The sequence below is a fragment of the Sciurus carolinensis genome, chromosome 12 (genome assembly GCF_902686445.1).
Source record: "Sciurus carolinensis chromosome 12, mSciCar1.2, whole genome shotgun sequence".
In the NCBI taxonomy this organism is placed as follows: domain Eukaryota; kingdom Metazoa; phylum Chordata; class Mammalia; order Rodentia; family Sciuridae; genus Sciurus; species Sciurus carolinensis.
In genome coordinates this window covers 55,414,756-55,421,249 of record NC_062224.1, presented here as the reverse complement: position 1 = coordinate 55,421,249, position 6,494 = coordinate 55,414,756, and the positions used below count along the sequence as shown (strand labels likewise).

The 6,494-nt window shown below is 37.3% G+C and overlaps 1 pseudogene; it reads right to left on the bottom strand.

Annotated features, from left to right (window-relative positions):
- Positions 1 to 3,651: 3,651 nt before the first annotated feature.
- On the bottom strand, positions 3,652 to 4,570 carry LOC124961350 (suppressor of tumorigenicity 7 protein-like; annotated as a pseudogene).
- Between the last annotated feature and the right edge of the window lie 1,924 nt (positions 4,571 to 6,494).

Sequence of the window (6,494 nt, the reverse complement as noted above, 5' to 3'; positions counted from 1 at the left end):
GTGCTCTCACATCTGTAGGCCACTAGAAGAAGGTTAAAAAGTTCTCCTGATTTTTCCATCATATAAAATTCTGAAACTTTAGCCCCTTAAGAGTGAAATGGAAATCTTAGAGTTGTTTTAATATCTTACTCTAATCAAAATGGCTATTATCAAGAACACAAACAATAATAGATATGGGTGTGGATGTGGGGGAAAAGGCACACTTGTACATTGCTGGTGGAGTTGCAAATTGGTGCAGCCACTCTGGAAAGCAGTGTGGAGAATCCTCAGAAAACTTGGAATGGACCCACCTTTTGACCCAGTTATCCCACTCCAGTTTATACCCAAAGGACTTAAAATTAGCATACCATAGTAATGTAACCACATTAATTCACAGTAGCTAGATTGTGGAGCCAACCTAGATGCCCTTCAACAGATGAATGGATAAAGAAACTGTGGTATTTATACACAATGGAATATTATTCAGCCATAAAGAAGAATAATATTATGGCATTTGCAAATAAATGGGTGGAATTGGAGAATATCATGCTAAGTGAAATAAACCAATCGCAAAAAGCCAAAGACTGAATGTTTTCCCTGATCAGTGGATGATGATATATAATGGGGGTGGGGGAGGAGTGAGAGAAGAATGGAGGAACTTTAGATTATGCAGAAGGAAATGCAAGGTAGAGGGGTATGAAAAATTGTGGAATGAGACAGACGTCATTACCCTATGTACATGTATGATTACATGAATGGTATGAATCTACATTGTGTATAACCATAGAAATGAAATGATGTACCCCATTTGTGTACAATGAATCAAAATGTAGTCTGTAAAAAATAATTTTTAAAAGTATAAAAAAACATGAAATGGAGATGTAGTTTGTGTATGTGTGGTGGGAATTAAACCTAAGGCATCTAAATGCTAAGTACTCATACTACCATGATTATTTTTAAATTAAAGAAAGGAAAGATCAATATGGAGAGCTCTTCTAAGATGACCTAAGTAACTCCCCACACTCATGTGCTAGGCTTTCTACATGTGGCAACCCAGGATAAATAAACAAAGTCAATATTTGCTAGGATTCTTATGTTGAAACCTCATGACCAAGGTGACGGTATCTGAAGGTGAGGCCTTAGGCAGATCATTAGGTCATGAATGTGGGGCCCTTATAAATGGGATTAGTGCCCTTTTAAAAAAGACCCCAGAGATCTCCCTTGCCCACTCCAACAGGTGATAACATAGCAAGAAGGTGACATCTAGAAAGAGACAATGAGTCTTCCCCAGGGATTAGATCAGACAGTGCCTTAATTTTGGACTTTCCAGCCCCTAGAATTGTGAGAAATAAATGTGTGTGGTTTGTACACCATCCAGTCTGTGGTATCCTGTTATACAGCCCAGAAGACTAAGGCAATATCACAGATATTACTATAATTATATGAGAAGAGAAGGCTTCAAAATTGTTATCTTACACTCAAGATTTGTAGACCATTCTAAATACACAATATTTTACTTTGATTTTTGTTTATTTTTTAGAGACAGGGTCTCACTATGTTACCCAGGCTTATCTCAAACTCCTCAGCTCAAGTGACCCTCCTGCCTCAGCCTCCTGAGTTTTTGGAATTATAGGCATATGTCAACATGTCCAGCTAATACAATACTTTGAAAAGAAAAAATATCTTTACCACAGAATGGCATTTTGTTTAATACTATGATTCTACTGGTTGATAACTTTGCCTAAAATTAACTCATTTTCTTCATTGAAAATAGTATTTTCTGTCAAGGATTGGGGAGAGTCTCAGAGTATGCATAAAGTCTACAGAGAATGTATTGAAAATATTATATACCAGTTTTTTTCTGCAGGATAGATATCAGATTTCAAAGCAATGTAAATAGATGTGGAATGCTCAAAAGATTATATGGAACTATATCTGAATTATTCCATCTACTTATCTCTCACCCTCTAATTTCAACTATCTAACCCTAAATGTACACTTTTCCCTGATTTTCTCCAGGTGGAACACTATGGTTATAGGAAATCCAAAAATTTTTGCAATGTTTTCATTTTTAATTAAAAGGATAAAGGTATTAGAATTATCCTGAGATGTCCATCAGGCAAACAGGCAAGTAAATTATATAACAGTTTATAAAATTAAGGGAAAATATTTTAAGTATGCCTATTATATTCCAGGTGTTTTCACATTATCTTATGCAATTCTCCCCATCAATTGCTCTTTTAGATCAGAATCATTATCCCCAATTTATGGAAGGCCAAATAAAAATCCCATAAAAGGCACATAAATTGCCTTGGGTCGCAAAGTCAATAAAAAGCAAAACTGAGATTCATATCCAGGTTTTTTGACTCTCTGCCCAGTGTTTCTTCCACTGCATCCTGGACTTTCTCCAAAAACCCATATTTGGGCTAGGTCAATAAACAGAATTATAAAGTTATGTTAAACAAAAAGCAAACATAGATGATATGTGGTAGTTGTATATATATATATTGATTTTAATCATGAAATTTTATATGTATATACTGAAAATGATAAGCAGAATGAGACTGATAGAAATAATTGAAATTAAAACAATTAGAACTTGGTTTTCCTCTGAACTTGTTTAAGAATACCACAAATAAAATCACAAAAATTTGATCTTCCATGTATGCCTGTTGTTCCAGCCTAACAAGGTTAAAAAGAGGCAATAAAAATAAAACATCTTTTCAAAGGTGGATTGTGGTTGCACAAGATTGAGACAGAGATAGAGAAATATCCCATCCATCACAAAGTTCCCAGTTCCTTCAAAGCCAAAATGACTAGCACAGTTTCTTAGCTATATCGAGGGATGGATATATTAAGGGATTTCACTTTGAGAGCAAGTTTATATTTGTAGAAATATCCTTTTCTTGAAATTAGTTCTTAGGCTATATAACATTCTTTAAATTCTCCCTTCAATCAAAAGAATTTAATTCTGGGTGAGTATATATCATCTTCAGAATCTTCCTTCTCTTGATGCTTCCCTCAGATTTGGGGTTGACACTGATGCTCAATGGAGTGGGCAGACCCAAGCATGGTTCTTGCCTGGGCCTTCACATTATGCTGTAGCTTGTAAAAATGACTGAGGAGAGCCTTGAGCACAAGCTTCCTCCTCCACATGAGAAAGTGCCCTTCCAGAGACAAGCTGAGAAAAGGCTCACTAGTTTGCATAGTCTTATATTGACTGCAATTAATAAAGTGCCCTGATTCTCGAGAATTTAGGAAAATGCTTGAAATGACTACCCAAGGACTCCCTCTAATATTACTAAATTTAAGGGTAATATTTGACCCATATATCTTCCTCAACACTACAAAGAGTTAGTTGGTTAAAATGGCTGATCTCTTACTGCTTGCCAGCTGTAGTCCTAAAGAATTTTTAATAAGGACATCTACTGATTTTTTTAATGTGCCAGTCACTACATTAAAACTTTTGCATAGATTATCTCATTTGATTCCTATACTAATTTTAAGTTCTTTTGAGAACTATTATTGTTATCTTACAGATGAGGAAAACATGGCAAAGAAGTGGAGTGACTAGTCTGAGGTCATTCGTCCAGTCACTTGGGAGATGGCCCAGGCACACAGGGACCTCTACACCATCACTGGTTGTGTCTTCTGGGCCCATTCACTGGGTTCCTACAGCTCTGTCATGTGCGCCATCACTGACCCCAAACACAAATTCAAATTCACATCGCGCATCATTTTCACAGCTTTTCTGGTCCTCCCAAGCCTTCTGGCACACATCGCTAGCCTTCTTTTGATGTAGACCAAAACATTGGTGTCTCATCTGTGTTGGGCTTCATACTGGGATCCATGATGCTGTAGCTGCTGAGAACTGCCAGTAACAGCCATCTCCAGCCTTCAGGGCCTGCTTAAACAGTTTTTCTGCTTCAGCAAAGGTTCCTCTTCAGTCAAGAGAATATAAGCAGTTGCACACTCATTTATCTCCAAGGCTTCATGAGCTGCAGAAATCCTCCTAGCTTGGGGGTTTCTTTCTCTCCAGGATTTCTGCATTATTGCACCTGCAGGACGCAGATGGTCTGAGTCAGAGGTAAAGAACGTCTGATTCATGTCATGGTAAGTTAGAGGCTCTCGTCCTGTCACCCAGGTGTACCGATTATATTCAGCACCTCTAAATAAACTTAGTAGATTCTCCGTACTTTGCATTCTGAGACACTCTGCCTGTTGGAATCTGAGTCCCCATTGTTAGAACTAGGATTGTTGGAGGAGTTCGCCCTCCCAGAAGGAGGCGCAAGTGGCTTACTGAGACTTCTTCAATGAAGGATGTTCCATATTTGTGAAAATACCACCATTCAAATATCAAAATAAGGCCTGATATTAGTGATGAAATGCCAGTGAGGGCGACATAGAACTTCGGTGTTAATGTGTTCAAAAACATGCTCACTGTGCTCAAGTTGTCGTTGATTTTCAAGGGCACCCGCAGGATGTAGACCAGGAAGAGCACGATGAAGAACCTCACGGACCACAGATAAGTCCAGGACCAAACTATGCAGGACTTGAGCTGCTCCAGAAAGCCGGTGGCCGCTTCCGCCATTGTTCAGCGCTGCTCTCTGCGGCCTCTGCTCTCGGTGTCTGCGGAATGATTCACCCGCCTCCAGGTGCCACTTGCTCCACCGCCAGGAAAACAAAATGTTAATGAAGACTCCTCCCACATCATCTATCTCATTATTCTTCTCCTTGACTCTCTATACCCTTCATGTATTGTTTTTCTTCTTCCCTGTTTCCCTTACTTCTTTGACACAAAATATGATAATGAAATGTATTGTCCCTCTCAAATAGTCACAGTGGTGAAGAAAGATATATACAAACAAATAATTGTAGTAAGACAATGTTAGTACTTTGGTACCGATTTGGACAAAGTGCTATGGAATTAAAGAAGGACGATAAATTTTTCTGGAAGAGGAGGTCACTCAGAAGGTGGCATTAGGAGAGTCTTGGAAGGTGAATAGTTTAGTAAGCACCAAGGGGGTGCCAGAGAAATGGAAGCAGGGTCAGGTGAGGGAAGGAGCTTATGTGGGCAAAGACAGAGAAATGAAGAGTGTGATGTGTTTAGGGAATGTTAATATTTTGACATAGTTCCTAAAGGAATAAACTTTTCTGTTGTGGATTTTGTTTTTAAGTGATGAGGGTTGAACCCAGAACCTTGGGCTTGCTAGTTGAGAGCTCTGCCACTGAGCACATCCCCAGTTCCTATATCAGATTTTAAAATTTATCTACTAGAAACACTTGTCAGGGAGGGTGTGCTAAGAGGAAAAATGTAGAATGGGAAAACTGACTGATTTAATTTTAACAAGAACAATGAAGTCATTGTATTGCTAACTATCACAAGACTGGAGAGCAATTCCTCTTTCTATAACAAATATATTTATTTTAAACCTGAAGTGAACAAACACAATTCCCTATAACTATTTAGTTCCCTATAATAAACCTTTATAACCTCAACATTACAAATAAATAGTCTTGGTATGATTAAATTAAATATCTGAATATCCTAGAAAAGTCTATAATTCAAATTTATGATGACAAACATAGCATGAATATAAATTTAAATTAAAATATACAATATGTAAACATCCTCATTTGCTAAACCTCCATTTGTCTTTGAAGCTGAGAAGTATCTCAGTATTATCTCAGGCATTTGTTACAATAATGAAAGTTAACTAACACACTAGGGATACACAACTATTCCAAGCTCTGAAAACATAGGAAGTGTTTCTGGTCCCAAGCATTTTGGATAAGGATACTCAATCTGTACTTTCGTTGAACACCAGTTTTATACTATATAATCTCCAAAAAAATCTATCATTTTAGGGCTGGTGATTAAATGAGATAAGGACTGAAAAAATCAGCAGTTCTCCCCCAAAATGTGACTTGTGTACAGAAGCAGAAGCCCAGTTTTCCTTAACATAGTACATAGAATGTGAAGCTGTGGACAGCATTATACACAGCAGCAATATGTAAAACTAAATGAAGAAATGCTGGGAGTGTGTCTCAGTGGAAGAGTGCAAGTTTAGCATGTACAAGGCCCTGGGCTCAATTCCTGGAAATGAATAAATTAAATAAATAAACCTAAACACAGATAAGTCAAGGGTAAATTGAAATAAATGAGGCAGAAGGAAAACCAGGAGATTAATTTGAGAATGTAAAGGAAAAAAATGTTAAGGAGAAGGGAATAGTCAACATGGTCAAAAATTTCCTATAGTTTCACTGGGGTTATAGGTCAGTGGTAGCACATTTGCTTAGAATGAGTCCTTTGTTTGGTCCCCTACACCTCATACAAAAAAAAAAAAATTTCAATTTTTTTCAAGGAATGAATACTAAATATTATGGGATTTTTGTAAGAAGGAAATTACAGTCACTCAAGCAAAGGAAATAGAACTGAAATTGTTCTAACTACTATGTATGTATATAGATGAGTCCCAGATATCAACATGAAAGCAACTTTAGTAAAGTAGGTA